This window comes from Pagrus pagrus (assembly GCF_965226575.1).
Source record: "Pagrus pagrus genome assembly, chromosome: 12".
In the NCBI taxonomy this organism is placed as follows: Eukaryota; Metazoa; Chordata; class Actinopteri; order Spariformes; family Sparidae; genus Pagrus; species Pagrus pagrus.
This window is the reverse complement of record NC_140196.1, coordinates 9,780,493-9,795,965: the sequence shown is the minus strand read 5'-3', so window position 1 is coordinate 9,795,965 and position 15,473 is coordinate 9,780,493. Positions and strand designations below refer to the sequence as shown.

The 15,473-nt window shown below is 41.5% G+C and overlaps 1 protein-coding gene across 5 annotated transcripts in view; it reads right to left on the bottom strand.

The window, feature by feature from the left end:
• The window catches only part of pbx1a (pre-B-cell leukemia homeobox 1a), an 84,751-nt gene that overhangs the window by 54,044 nt on the left and 15,234 nt on the right, over nucleotides 1-15,473 (bottom strand). For 4 of the 5 annotated variants that reach the window (XM_084368636.1, XM_084368639.1, XM_084368640.1 and 1 more), the window contains one exon: nucleotides 9,051-9,150. The gene's annotated coding sequence lies outside the window, so the exon portion shown is untranslated. Of the gene's footprint in view, nucleotides 1-9,050; nucleotides 9,151-15,473 lie in introns of those variants that run through there. The other variant, XM_084368637.1, reaches the window with a different exon arrangement.

Genomic DNA, 15,473 nt, shown 5'->3' with positions numbered 1-15,473 from the left:
TATGTAGCCTAATAAATAATTGTGAGTGGCAGTGGAGCTCTGACCCAACAGGACAGCATGGTGGTGCTTGGGGAAAGACACGCTGTCAACCCCCTGACTATATATTTCACAGCTGAATATTTACATCCGTGTAATCAGTCAAAGGAATAATAAATCAAGATGAATTTATTGGAACGTGCAGCAGTTTGTGGGGAGTGCTTTTTACAAGCCCTGTGTCCCACAACAGTTATTATAACGATTGTAACCGAGCCAGCCTCAGCATTTAAACGTCCGGACGCCCCTTCAGTCGTCACGTTTATATATGTATTTATAATTTCCATTAGTCAATTGACAGAAAATGAATCGGCAGTTATTTTGATAATTGATTGAAAAGGACACTTAAAGCTCTACGTCGCCATCTGTCCGTACTCTGCGTTAATTTTTTCTGCGTTCCTGCGCGTTTTCTTGAAACCTTACGGATACCCGCCAGCGGAGCAGTACCATCGGTAGCCATCGGGGGCAGTGTAGCAGTGAAGCCAACAGTTCAAGTAAGACACGACCACTGGACGAGAGGAAGAACCTTTTTAAAAACGGCGGGAGGTTACGCCAAGCCCCCGGGAAGAGCGGCAGGTTTTCAAGCAAGTTTCCGCGGAGGCCAATTACATCGTCACGTGATGCACCGCAGCCCAAAAACACTTTTTCCCCATAAGATTACATTGTGAAAGAAGTGTGGATACATTTTTTTTTTTTTTTTACGTCACAACTCCCGCAAAATGTGGCGCCCTCTAGTGGTTGATTTACTAAACATCCGTACCAACATGAAGGACGCATGGAAGCATGTGGGCAGCGACCGTTTTTGAAACAGACGTCTATTTTAGTACGTAAAGGGAGCATAAATTAGCCTTTACAAGCCTTTCAAGCGTACCTTTGTAGCCCGTCCTCCATTATCATCGCTGTTTGAGGCTAGCTGCGTGAGGCAACGTTAGCCGCTACTAGCATAACATACCTTAAAGATATCCAGGAGTATTCTGGGGATGTCACCAGTCTTTCACAATTTGACCTGAGGCAGTATTCGACGCAAATACTACGTACTATCGGCATAAATACTTCTTTCAAGGTTAACGTTACGAAATTAACGTAACATAGCTGGCTAAGAAGTAACAAAGCACCATTGTAACTGACACGCCAGCAGCACTTTCAAGGCTTTAGAAGCATTAGCTAAGTCGGCTATGACAGACTTTTAACAGGGATGGTGGTTTAACAATACAGGCAACAACTCCCATTGAAGCGTTATTATTGTTTAAATTGAGAGACCTCTACCAGCAGAAGTTACATACTGTGGGTTTAATCTCAAACTGAACTGTCGGTGGTTGAGTTTCCTTCGTCGGTAATGTAGGCGCCAGGTTTTGACATGAAGGCATGGAATAAAAAAGACGATATCTCTGTTCCATCTGATAAAATGTGAATATCTGCACGTTTTCTTCTTCGTCGTCTACATTGGCAATAAAAAGAATCATTTGTTGTTGTTTCTTAACGGTTGTTCTGTCAAAACAAGCAATTTCAATATGTCAACTAGGGCTTTGGGAAATTGTCACGAGGGCTAATCAATAATGAAAATAATTGCTTGTTGCAGACCTAAACCAGACCTTAACTTAAACATCTTACCACTCTCTGCATCAAACATGCAATATTTGTCATTGCATGGCATTTATCTCCCATCAAACACCTAAAGAAATTATAAACGATGATATGTATATGCTGCAGTTCTGTCCCTCAGAGTCCGGGCTGTGCTACATCCAAATGCTTCCTTCCCCTCTTTTACTGGCTGGACAGAAATCGATCAGTCAGTTTTCTCATTACGTGCTGAATAGGGAGGTAGGGCAGTAATTGTCACAAGGGGCAGGGTGAGGTTGAGGGTAGTGGTGGTGATAATGTCTGACACTCAGGAGCTGCAAGACTGCACAGCACAGCCCTGAAATGGAAGTCTGCAGTCCAACAGCCATTCAGCTTGATTTTATTCCCTATTTAACAGGGTCATAATGACGGAGGATTATCTTTGTGTTGTAGACCTTACAAAGGCTACGATGGTTCAGTCGTAAACATTCATGCTCGAAAACTAGTCAGCAGGCATGACAAATATAAGGTTTTTCTACAAAACAATGAGCATTTAGTCAAACTCTGATGTCAGGTTGGTCCTTCAAATCCCGATCCATACCTCCCACTCATCAGTCTTCTTAGGTCTGATTTAAAAATCAAAGGCTGCATTGATTAGTGTGAAATATGATCTGAAGAGCTCATTCTTCGTGCTTTAAATTCAAATTTATTCCACTATAAGCCAATAGACAGAAATGACCTTATTGCTTGTGGTTTGCTTTCGGGAAAGTAAACTCTGAATAGAATAAATAAGACCTTGTTTGCGGTTCTGATTGCTGTAGTTTACAAAAAGCGGCATTTGCAGCCGTAATGAGAGGAGAAAAATAAAAATCATCTGACATTGCATATTTTCCCTCCATTAAAACCAAATGTGTTGTTGCAGCATTAATAATCCTGCAAAAAACGGAGTAAGTGGGATTTGATTATAATTGCAAATGAATTCTGATGTAAAAATATTCTTATAAATAGTAGATGTTTTTCTCCCGAAGTTGCAGCAGAGTTGTTTTTCAGAGGCTAAAAATGTTAATGCCAAGCATGTCGGTATTCCCAGCAGAAATATGAACTAGTTGAATTTGTTGAGTTGTGTTTACCATCATCCAGTGAGGCTGCTCTGATAAATATGGAACGAGACAGAATGTACCGTTGATTATCATACATTTGTGAGTGGGAAATGGCAGGATTTGTCTCAAGTTTGAGCCAAAACTTTAAAAAACACAACTCCTCATACACAATGTTTGGATGGTTTCTACCTAATAAGACGAAGAATCAAGAACAATACAGTTACCGCTACCTGCTGCTAACTGTAGCTGTCCTTAGCTAGTTAGCTCAGTTAGCAGTCCAGCTAGGCGTTCGGACTGGGAGCTCAGGGGCCAGGGGACTGTTAGTGTTTACATCACTAGCACAGGCGCTTTGGACAGGACGGGTTAGGGCTAGCATGCTTATTAGCATGCTAACTTTATAAGATAACTCATAGCAACACAATACACACACATTATAGTGTCAAAACAACAAATTATTTATATTCTGTTGATAATTTTAGTTTTTTTTTTTTTTTATGTTTTCAACAAAAATTCTTACATATTACCCCTTCAACATTAAATACTTGTCTATAAACATTAGGGTTGGGTATCATTCACTTTTGAACTGATACCGGTACCTGGAATTCAGTACTGGCACCCAACAGTACCTTTTTATTTTTGTATTCTAGTCTATAAAAAAAAAAAAAATGTAATTTCAGTGGTAAGTTGCTTCAAAGGAGGAAGCAGTTCAAAAACCTGGAAGCAGCTGGAGAAACTTCCTCAATATAACTGGACTTAAATGAAGAAACTGATCCAAAGAAGGGACGAGGGCGTTGTCTGTTATGTTGATGTTGCTGTCACCACAGCAGTGCTTACACACTGTAATATTTTTACGTAAATACTGTGCAATTCACATACTATTGGTTTCATACTAAGGTTTCTGACATACGTAAAAACCTCTTTGTTTGTTTTAGTGTACTAAAGATGTTGACATGTTGGTAAGGAATTTTGGACGCAGCAGGAGGCTGAGTTTTGGCTAACACAAGTAAAAAATGCTAAGATACATGTATGCATATGCCAAAAATTCCCAGTTTCACAGTCAAACTGTTGATAAATGTGCTCATGAACACATCATAGCATATATTAATTGTAATGTGCTATATTATCAAGCATTCATTAACTATGTATGGATGCTTTATAAGAGGAGTTGTTGTCAAAATAAATTATTAAACACCTCAAATGTCCTTATATCTGCTACAGCATTGTCAATAAGCTGCTTAGAAATGTAAGTGCTGGCAGATATCTCATAATCAAACCGTGCAAACCAACCCCCGATATTCAAAGCTTCATAACAAACTCATGCTGACTCCACAGCACATGTTCTCCTATCTGGACCAGGGTCAAACAACTCCTCCCAGAGAGAGAGCTGCGGGTCAGAGCAGGGTAAGTTATGTATGAGCTAGGAGCACACTGAGAGAGAAAGCAGCAACTGCATGGCACATCTCTCCAGGAAGTAACCTTGATGAAAAATTCAGTTGTTTGCAGCTCACGGTGTCCCTCAGGCATGAATAAAGTGAGGCCCAGACAGAGAGAAAAGACCTGGGCTCAGCTTGAAACTACTCACCGACCCACTGCTGGGGAGCACACGCATCGGCCGGCATTAGGAGATGGGCGCGAATTAAACTTTAATCGCACCTCAAATAGATTAAACGACAGGAGCCGAGTCAGCATTTCCTAGCCCTTGCTCTGCCTCTGTTGACCATCCTCTTTTGAACTCCTGCTAAATTAAATACCCACAGGTTCCAGTTTCTGTGCACCTCAGATTAGCTTTTAAGCAAAAAGAGCGAGTTGAAACAAACCTGAGGTAGAAAGCAAAACATGGAAAAGCTGCCCAGTCATTAATGTGACATGATATATAAATCATCTCATTAAAGGGCTGCTCCAGAGATTTAGTATTGCACGTCCATAAAGTTGGGGGCAGTTGTGAGAGACATATTCAGTGATAACAGTGATGCAGCACATGTCGAGATAATCCTTCCAGCTTCATGTTATTATTCCTTAATGTAGGTCAAGGTGCAAATATGCTGGATCCAACAAAAAACCCTTTTTCACCAGAGACATATCACAGAAGGAATAACAAAAGGTCTGAAAAATACAATAATTGAGCTGCTTCAGTTTCAGGGTCTTGGTAATGTTCATGCTGATCGAGGGTTTATTAAGGAAACTGGTTCCAAGGTGGCGCTCCAGTCATTCTTGCGAAAGTTGTTCACCGTGTGCATACGTCCAGAAGTCTTCTGGGCTCTCATGGACCGGACTGAGTGTGTGCGCAGACTTCCTCTGGTCGAGGCAACCGCACGAACGGGATAAAATTATTTAATGATACGGATACGGCCTTCTAGACATTGTATTGAACTGAATCGAACAACTTCCGATGAACAGAGCTGCAAAGATTTGGTCAGTTAATCAATATGTCGATTGCCAGCTATTTTCATAATCTATTCATTGTTGACATTTTAGAGACTAATCGATAAATCGTGAAAACAATAATTGCAGCTCTACTGATAACAAATAGAGTTCTGGATAAATATTCCTCATTTTAAACTCGTTCTCTTTGTGCGCTCCACATTATTTTTGCAATACCAAATGTGACCACTACGTCCAAACTGCATCACAGTTCCAGTTCCTTGATGGCGGCTTACGGGCATACTTGAACAGAACCGAAGCCATAATTATTATCGTGTAGTGTAGTGAAGTCAAAATGTCTTCTATGAAAAATGCCTATTTCTATAATGAGACTCTCTCATTAGACCCTCTCCACCTCACAGGCTTTTTGCTAAAATAATTAGCTTCCGAGCTGTAAACATTATACAACAGATTTCACAGTTGTTTTCTTCACGATGAATAACTTAACTCGGGCTGTTTGATTCAGATACTAGAATCGGAAACGCCTCTGACACGGCCTATAAAATGCTGGATTACTGAGTACGAGTATCCATAGCTGTCAAGTGACTTGTTGAACTTCAAGCACAAGTCAGCAAACTTACATTTGTTGATGTTTCTGTTCCGTTTCAGTTCGTTATTGTCGTTATTGGGAAGGAAAATAAATACATTTATTATCTTTACATGTAAAATTGGTGTAGTGCCCCTTTTATGTAGGTGGATGTATTTAAGCATAATGAGTGTTTTCTCAGTTACCACTTGCAAATGAAGCTTATTGCTTCTTTTCCTAAACTTTTTTTTTTAAAATAAGATATTTCTTTCTTGAAAACAGGTGAACTTATGTTGCTCCTGTTTATGCGCCAACATTTAGGGAAATTCAATTCGCGGGACTCAAGAACAGTCTGGTTAGAATGGAGATTTTATGCAGCGTTTCCTTGTTAGTTTGAGTAAACAGCCTCCTGCCTTTAACCCAGCAGGATTCGCCCGCTATCTCGCAGCTAATGATCATTTTTAGTGTCGAAGAGCTGGATGTGTCTTTGTGCAGCTGAGGCTGGGTCAGGGTGAAGGATGACTGATATGAAGAGGTTGACCTGTCACATAGCATTTGACTTACTATCCTTGGAACGGGATAAAAGGGAAGCCAAATGTCAAGTGATACAAGTGACGCATCCTCACACACGTACACACACACACACACACGGAGAGAGAGAGGATTGAGGAGATGAATGTTTTATAATAAAAACCTAAAACCCACCAGCTATTCTGTGGATGGCATGTAAAAACAGTAAGCTTATCATTTTCATGAAAATAATAGTCACCGGTGGCACTCGCAGTGTGTGTCAGCCACAGGATTTCCATGCCCTTTTCTATGAGTGTGTCTGTTCTTGCTGTAGGGCCCCTGTAAGCCCTTAGACCTCTTGGCAAGGCGTGGGTTGTGCCTGGTGGGGGGAGACGTGACGGATGCCGGAGCCTCGGAGCCCGCTAGCTGCTCTGTGAATTTTCCCAGACTCATTTGCATTCATAAAGAGCCTACCCCTTGTCACAGAGCGTTTTCTTTTTTAGTCTGCCTCCAAAAATCCAGTGCGACTCCTGGTGGGAGTGCGCCGGGAAAATCCGACTGTCAAAGACGACAAGACGAATGAATCCCTGTGTCAGACAAGTGTGGCTTCAACGATGACAGATGGAGGAGAGCTGTCCCTCCGTCGATCCGCAGGCTTCATTTTGGAATAAATAAATCTGAATTTCACCCCCTCCCATAATTACAAGTGTTGCTTTATTTGACAGCTCTCTGTGTTTGTTGATGGGAGTGTGTCTGTTGATGTGACTGTGTGTGTGTGTGTGTGTGTGCGGTGGGTGGTGGCACTGACCAGGTGACAGCTTGATTTAATTCCACATGGGAGCGAGCGCGCTGTGATGCAGCGGTTTTCAATTCCGACTTCTCGTTCCGGCTTTTTAATCAAGCGCCGTAGTAAACTTGCAACAGCAGGTGAATGTAAACACGCAATTAAACGCAATTAATTCCCCCCTCTCCTCGTGCGTCCGCCCTGCTGAAGTGTCCTTGAGCAAAACGCCACATCCCTTCCACCAAGTTACTCTGTATTCATCCCTGTGCTCTGACCTCTTGGGGAAGAAGGCCAGGGACATCGCGAGGAATACTGGCCCCTCCTGAAGGAAATGTTACAGCGGGTCCCCACCTCTTTACTAAATTAATCCTTGTGGAGTGTTTGTGTGTTTTTCCAGCTGTGGTTTCTTCGGAGTCATCGCCTCATTTCACCTCACGAGCAACCAGCACTCCAACGGACTCAACTAAAAAGATATTTCCCGATAAAGGAACGATGAGCATGTTCTGATTTGTACTCGAACTCTGTCCAAAGCATGCAAACGAACCCACAAAGAATTATTACCTTAATCTGTAGCTCCCCTCGGCTTTACAGACCTTAACAGTGAGTTTCAGCTCATTGTATAGCTGTCTGACCCACAACTTTACGGTTCACTCTCGTTGCTCTCGTACTATAGTGTCATTTTTGGCCACAGCAGGTAGCTGATTTCAAAGGCAAAGCTATAAAAAAAAAAACATTGTACACTACCTGTCTACACACAATAGTTAATGACCAGCGTTTCAACACAAAGGAGGTTTTAGCATTTCATGAAATTGAAATGAGGAGTTATCTTTACCTGAAAGCTAAATAAGGAGCCAACACTCTGGAGCGAGATCACCAGAGAGAAAGGTTCTGGTAAGAAAACATCTCCACTTGCTGTTGCTTGGCTATATCATCTGTCATTTCCAGTCAAGAAAAATCAAAATATCACAGAATAAAATATTTGTTTTCTGTTTAAAAAGTACAAACGTAGGAAGACGGCTATCGTAGCAAACTCACCCATCTTTTACTTGTTGGCTAAGTCTCCAATCGGATCTCTTGTTGACATTTTAAAAAGAGCATGGTTGTGCTCTAATTTCTTAATTTCTGCCACGTCTTTCTCCGCCACCAGTTTGTTTTTGTGTTGGTTAGGATTCTCAGAAGAAACACCGCCTTTTGAGCAAACCGATCAAATCTGAAGGATTTTGAATTAAATAATATGAGATGAAAATGGCATTAAACAAATTCCCTTTAATGTTGTTTTTATAGATTTTTATTGAGTTTGGTATAATGGCTCAAATGGGTGCCGATTAGCATTATTAACTGTATTATATCGCATATAACATAATATAAGTTTAACACATTACACACATTACATGAAGGAATGATAATATAATAATATAATGATAATATAAATAACCCTATCATTATTTTTTCCTAAAATATCAAACTACTGGGCGATGAACTGCTGCTACCAGAGGACCCCTAAATATTCATTTCGAAGATTTTTATGTAAAGATGAAAAAAGAGAAGCTTTGAAGAGCTTGTCGTGTTTCCACAGAGCTGCAGGAAACAACAGAGCAAGTTGAATGAGAGCGACACAGATTCCCTAAACCTCAAAGAACACGGTGCAAGTGGAGGATGATAAAAAAGGAGAACATCTGGTGAGCCGAGCACAGTGCCAGGACAAGACAAAGCCATGTGTCTGGCAAACACATACCTACTACAGTACACACATACCTAAACACGCACACACACACACACACACCAAAACATTTATTCATGCATGCACACTGCACACTGCCTGCCCCCGAACTTGCGAACAAGCAAAAAAAAAAAAAAAAAATCCCCCCCACACACAGAGACTTACAATCACACACACACACGCACGTTACACTCATTGTGGCGGCCCTCACGCACAGCAGGGTGCAGTTAGAGAGAAAGAAAAAAGAAAAAGCAAAAGTAGGATGTGATTGGAGGGTCCACTGTTCAGACAAGACTAATCTGCATACTCAGAGGCTTAGAAGTGAATATGCATGAGGGAATAAAAACGATATGCCTCCAAGCAGACCACCCGCTCTCTTTGGATTACTGTACCCACCTCCGAGCCTTTTATCTTCTTGTTGGCATGCAATCAAGCTGATTTAGTGTGCACTGGCTGATGGTTTCGCACAATGGCGCGGACTTTAAGAGATGTTAACCTGTTGAGAGAGAAAAAAAACACTGTCACCGAGGCAAAGAGGAAAATATGGAAAAAGGGTTTATGTTTTTAAAATTTTTCGCCAAAATGTGCAGCAGAATTATCCTTCGAGGTGTTTTTTGTGCACATTTTCCCGGCCTGATAAGAGAAGAAGTGAGCCGAGGACAAGAGAGAAGCAAAAGAGAGAGGGAACGAGTATTTGGAAGAACGGCGCAGTATTAGACACAGAGCTCTGATGACCCATCAAATATTGAAGAAATGTCTGCTGGAACCATGAATTCATATTTCAGACAGACTTCCTCTAAGACTGTCCTCGCCAATGAATGAATATTTCATCTCAGAAAATAGAGTGGCCCTGAAAGGCACCATTACCAAATCCTAATGTCAGGGGGAAAACATTCTCCACATTTAGTTGAAAGTTAGGGTGAAATGATAAGAGCCGTCCATGCGTAACACAATCTGATGGGGTAATGCATTGGCATCACATTAGCATGACTGTGTTTGACTGCGTGGCAGCGTGTGTGTGTGTGTGTAGGTTTTCCCAAATGACTCAAATGAAAAACTGGGGAACTCGGAGCATGAGGGTTTTCAATTTATCATCTCGCTCATCTGGTGAGAGGGAACAAAAGTCAAAAATGTTTAAAAACTCAGCTACACACAGTCAGTGCATTAACATGTAGAGCTGTAATCTGACACTTCATGCTAGTGATCTTATTTTAGGGTATTAAAGGTGGGTAGTTCCTTCCTTTTTCAGACTAAGGGTATCCCAGTTAGCACCGCTGGATACACGCTGGATACATGCTGGATACATGCTGGATACATGCTGGACAAACCTGATTATTTGGCAGAACATAACAAGTGTTTCAAGTGTGCAGACATGCATGGAAAAAGGCTCTTGATCCACAAACAACATTATTATAACAAATAAACAATTTAAAAGGTATAGGTTTGATGTCAGGGACACAAGTGGTGGGAAGACATGTATTTAATTAATGTTTCGGCACATTTTTGAGGTACTTTTCTTAAGTATTTTCCATTTGGTGCTACTTCACACTAGTATTTATTCTATAGTGACTAGTCCTTTAGCTGAGGTTTACATATAAAACATATGATCCCTTTGTAATATAATAATACACTGAAGCTAAATAAACTTCACAACAGTACAGAGTAGTTAAGGTTAGCTGCACCTGCACCAGCTACATTAAAATACCGCTAACACAGTAACAGGTTATCAGTCATAATAATCCATAATAAAGTATAATTAATGCAAAGGAGCCATATTATAATAACATTATTATCAGAAAGCTAAAAATGACAATGCAAACAAAAAAGAGAGTAGAGTCAACTGCTTTTTATGGTCCTCACCAATGGATGGAGTTTGCTAAGATGCCATGCAGATGGCTCAGTTGCCAGACAGGCCTTTGCTAGCTAACGTTAGTTACCGCTAAATGAGGGAAGCAACTTGGTAGATTAGCAGCAATGTTAGCTAGCTCAACAGTAGCCTATGTTGAACAGAAGACAACAAAATAAATGTCTATAATGTTCATAAAGAACGCAAAAAGGTGGCACAAAAGACACAAGTCAATGCAAATTATCTCTACAGGAGGAAGACACACATTCAGGCAAAGACAAAGAAAACTGAAAACTAAGAAGTGATACATTTTCACTGTAGCTAGCTTCTGCACAGTTCAGCTGCTAAACAGAAACAGAAAGACGCACTTTTCCAAAATCATGCTAAAATAGATTTGTGGGTTCTGTAAATCTGTATGTATTTATTTTGTAGGATTACAGCTATACAATTACACTATTTATCCATCATTCATTGGTTAGATATGCTAGCAAGGCAGCTATGCAAACAAATAAAAATGCAACAAAGACAAGCAACAATGTGACTCATTCACATGAGTCACTTTATGTATGGGCAGTGAGGTAACACACCTACTCTATGCTAGTCTACAACATACATATCAGATAAGACTGAACTACTAGGGTTATTTGTTTAAGCTCTGTGATTACCTGCCGTAACGCTGTTTGGGATACATTTAGCCTGTGTGAAATTCGGTTTTGGGTTCACATCAATATCATGCTTACAGAAATCTTCACCTATAAGCAGCAAAAATTACATGTTGATGAAGAAACGTGCTTTTTTTTTGGGAGTATTGGAAGAAATCTGATTATCGACCACACTGCGAGTAAACTGGTGTTTTAGTGTAATTAGACAAATGCGACACATTCAAACGCTTTATTCGATTTCCTTCCTTCAGTCAGTTTGTCGTGTGTGCGTTTAAACACAGGTCATACTGCACAGTCTATACCTAGGACGGCAGGGAAGGTCACCCCGGAGAAACAACACCTGCAAAGTCTCCCTGCTAAGAAAGACAGATAACGAGAGGGCGAGAGCTACAGACAGAGATGTCCGTGGTGTGGAAATAGTTAAAGCCATAAAGACGTACAGTACCTCAGCCCTGACCCCGTGCCCTCCTAGGTATCCCCCTGCGCAGAATTCTTATTCCCTACCAAACTGACAAAGTGTTTTTAATCTTTTCTTTCCCTCTCTCCTGGAGATTGGGGAAACAAAAATCAATAGCTCCTGGCAGGCGATCTAGCAGGCTGGTGAATTACAGGGTCTGCGCTGCAACCAGAGCGCTGCATCACAGGGGCCTTGGAATGAGAGACCTTGGGAGAGGCATCAGAGACATGGAGGTTGCAGGGTCACTGTGGGTCCGCAGTCTGAGGAGTGGGGTATTTACTGCCTCGGCCGAGCTCGCCGCGATGAAAAATAACTGCCACGCGGGCGCAGAGAGAGAGGGATGGCCGGGGTGAGAAAGATGGCGAGAAAGACGGATAAGACAGACAAGAAAGAAGGAGGGTGAGGCTGAGAGGTCGGTGGTGCATATACGAGCAAGTCTTGGGAGAGTTTGCTGTGATTTGTGTGCGCTCCCGTCGTGGGCTGTGTGCAGTACAGGTATGATGTCAAGCAGAAGACTAATGCTTTTTTCCTTCTCTCTCCCAAATGGGAAATGATTCATTAGCGTTTGGTTATTTAGAACGTGGCAGCGCTGGCCGATCAATATGCATGGGCCCATCTGTCAATACGTGATTTCTGCTGGTAATTAGCTGATGTGGGCCAGTGGTTGTGAATATTGCCTGGCAACTGACAGCCTGGTTGTTTCTGTCATCACTGGGGGGGTGCACAGGTGGTAGTAGCTCACAGCCGATCGATAAAATACTGTGCTTCAAGGCCCGAACCAGGTTCATAAAGACATCCTCCGTGATAAAATATGGAGTTAAGAGGCTTTTCTAAATTTTTCATTCATTTCAGTATGAAGGAAGGTTTGGATTTATGCTCAAAAACCAAACTCGTTAAATCATAAAATCATACATTTTTTACAATGAAAGTCAATTTCATACAAAAACTTTCGACAGCCGTTTCTCTGAACATACATTTTGCTCCAGAGGTGGAGGCTGCATCTCATTGTGAAAATGTGCCAGATCACTCAATTATAACAACTGGAGACAGCTGGCAGAGAGACAATTAGGAGTGTGAGAATGATAATGATGTTTATGATGAACAAAATTTTTAATTGCTTCGCTTTCAGAGCGAGCAGATATTTGAAGGCTAGTGTGCAACTAGTCTGAGGGCTAACGCGAATGAAAGAATAAATCATCCACGTGTGATGAAGAATAACGTGTCCCCAAATCTTTTATATTTTTCAGAAAAACTGAAATGTTACATTTTTCTTTTCTCTTACTTCTAAAGCAAACAAACGATTTAAAGGTCCCATTTTATGCTCATTTTCAGGTTCATTCTTTTATTTTCGGTAACAACTAGAAATAGTTTACACGCTTTAAAAAGTCATATTGACATTTTTATGGAGACAAAATTATATCTACAGAGTTTGTAGAAAAATGCAGAATAAAAGTATCTTTTTTCCTGGAAAACATTCACGTTGTGAATCAATAATGTAAAAATAAAGGTAAAAATGCCGTAAAAATTAGTTTGAATGTTAACGTTAGCTAGTGTTAGCAACGTTAACATTAGCTAGCTATCATTAGCAACGTTAACATTTAATAGCTACTGTTAGCGACATGAGCTAGTACAACCAACTGGCAACCACAACCACAGTTAAGTTCCTGTCTCTTTAAGGCCCCGTTCTTGAAAAGCCCAGTCTGCTCTGATTGGTCAGCTCTCACAGGCCTGAGCAGACACTGCCCACCCATGTTTCTGCATCAGTTTCGCCAGTGTTTTTGCAACCACAGCCTTATCGCAAGCCCTGATAGCTCTTTAAAGGCACAGTTTGCACCAAAAACCTTCTTTATAATCAAAAAAGACATGGAAATCTCACTTTCCACAATATGGATGGATAACTAAGTGGGTCTAAGAAGGTTACTAAAGACTGGGTTTGAAGTCGATCAGACAAATTCATAGAAAAGCAAATTGACCACAAAAAGACACCATTGCTATTATCCACTCATACTGGAAACGTTTGAATCTTTGAGCTTCTTACATTTAATCAACTAAACCCAGATTTCAAATGAGACGTATCGACTTTGTTTTGGCTCCGATTTCCTTCCTAAGCGCTACAAATAGTTTATCGAGCCGCACTATCTCGTGTCAATAAAACAATGCCGTTCATTCAACTCTGCCTTTGCTCTTAGACAATGTCTCCTCGGTGCTGCACCTGAGCTGTTACACGTGTCATATTCCTTAATTATACCCTCACAAAATGTGTCCAAGTTCATAAGTTCAGCGAAAAAGAAAAAGCCAACAGGCAGAGGTGGTGTAAGCCCTGCAGAAGGATGCCTCTCTGTCTCTCATTGGCATTTGCATATTAGAGTGTTTTCTGGGGAAAATGAGCTGTAGAAATTAATTCAGGATTAATTGGTGCCTTTATCTCGTTAGGACAATCTAATTTAGGGGATGATGGAATTGTTTAGACTCCCTTTTGCATAATTGGATTGCGCTGAATGGCTGTCATTACCGTCTTTTTAGCATCGTCTGTGGGCCCCCTCTCTCTCTTGCAGGCCCCAGCCTCATAAAGAGCGATGATGTGTTACGCCAGTGTTTTGCTAACCCCTGAAACACACCAAGCATGCTTGCAAGAGGCGAGCATGTGGCTAACCACGCAGCAGTGATTAACTCTCTTCTCAGAGCCATTAGCGGTACGGCGAGCAGCACGCTGTTGTGGAGATTTCACATGAACACATACTAAGCATGTGGCTAACAACACGGCGATCATCGGCTGTTAGAGACGCCGATTAGTTTTTTTAGTCTCCGCCGCTGTCACGCTTTGTGGTTTGCGGTTCTGAGGGAGCTGGACATGACATCTCTAAATCTCTCAATGCTTTTTTTTTCTTTTCTTTTCTCTTCTTGTCCGGCACATTTCCGACACATTTCGCCCTTTCATTACTTCCACAATATCTCTGAGACAGTTTGCAGCGGGCTGTTTTTTTTTTTATTTTCTCAACGTGGGATGAAAATCAATAGGAGAGGGAGCATGTAAAGGATCACTCACTGGAATACCTGATCTTCTCACTTCAACAACATTGATGTAACTATGGAAACAAGTTCCCAAGATGAGCGGGGATATGCCTATCTCCTGACAAAAGGCTTTCTTATATCTCTCCCAGCCTGTTACGCTATACCACAACAGAGGAAGAAGCTTATATCTGCTGCTCCCCGCCATGATACCATCATCATTTTTTCTGTATGCACAAATTGTATAGATATTATTCTGCAGCCGCTCTCTGGTAAACAAGGCAGAGTGAAATCTAATCTATGGTGCTGATACTCAGGCTGTGCCAGGCTAATTGAGTTGATGTAGTCTGTCCCTGGAGGAGCTGGACATACAGTAAAGACAGACTCTATCAAGTCATATAGCTCACGTAGTGTACTTACTGGAAGTGACTTTGGTTTATATTGTCAGAGTTGTCAACAGTCGGCACGCATGTGAAACTACAGCTTTTTTACTCGAGCGCAATCTGATTACTCGCACGCTGTTATGAGGAATAAACTGCAGAAAAGAAACAGCATGCTGTTGTGTCTTTCCTCATGTCTGCCGTCATTCCCCGCGCTCTCCCTCCCCGTGTTCGTGATGCATACTGTGTCATGCTTTTGATGCATTTCGGCCCCCCTCTCCTCGTCTAGTGCCATTTCCATTCTTTGCATAAATGCAGTCTAACAGTATTAAGTATTCATGCGTGTTGGGGAAGGTGGTGCCTGTCCTTCAGGGTAAGTGTCAGGCCTGCGTGCGGCACAAGAAAAGCCCCGGGGAGAGGAGAACATTAGGATCCATCAGCCTGACAGACAAATCATTCTCTCAT